The sequence below is a fragment of the Micropterus dolomieu genome, linkage group LG14 (genome assembly GCF_021292245.1).
Source record: "Micropterus dolomieu isolate WLL.071019.BEF.003 ecotype Adirondacks linkage group LG14, ASM2129224v1, whole genome shotgun sequence".
Classification (NCBI taxonomy): domain Eukaryota; kingdom Metazoa; phylum Chordata; class Actinopteri; order Centrarchiformes; family Centrarchidae; genus Micropterus; species Micropterus dolomieu.
Genome location: NC_060163.1, coordinates 8,275,863 through 8,276,175, shown reverse-complemented (window position 1 = coordinate 8,276,175; position 313 = coordinate 8,275,863). Strand labels below are relative to the sequence as shown.

The 313-nt window shown below is 37.7% G+C and overlaps 1 protein-coding gene across 1 annotated transcript in view; it reads left to right on the top strand.

Annotated features, from left to right (window-relative positions):
• Positions 1–313, top strand: part of sh3bp1 (SH3-domain binding protein 1) — a 19,008-nt gene that overhangs the window by 6,515 nt on the left and 12,180 nt on the right. The window lies entirely within an intron of this gene.

The following is a 313-nucleotide window of genomic DNA, read 5'->3' as shown; positions in this document are numbered from 1 at the left end:
CTGCCTAATTAACACATCTGCATGTTGTGTAATGAGAAGGATGGTCTGAGAGTCTGTTAAATCTCTTAGGAAACTTGTGAATTCTGACATTTTAGTTCCAGACCAAGTTCATACTTTTCTGCAAGTGTTATGATGTAAGGATTTTGGTCTTGTTTTGGTTCCATGTCATGTGTTCTACTGTTTTGCCTTGTTTATTCTTGTGAAGATTTTGCATTGGTTCTCATTCTGCTTTCTTGTCTTACTTAGTCCTGTGCTTTAGTTCATGTCTTAGGGTTTTACTCCTGGTCTGTGTACTTCTGTGGTTGTTGCATGA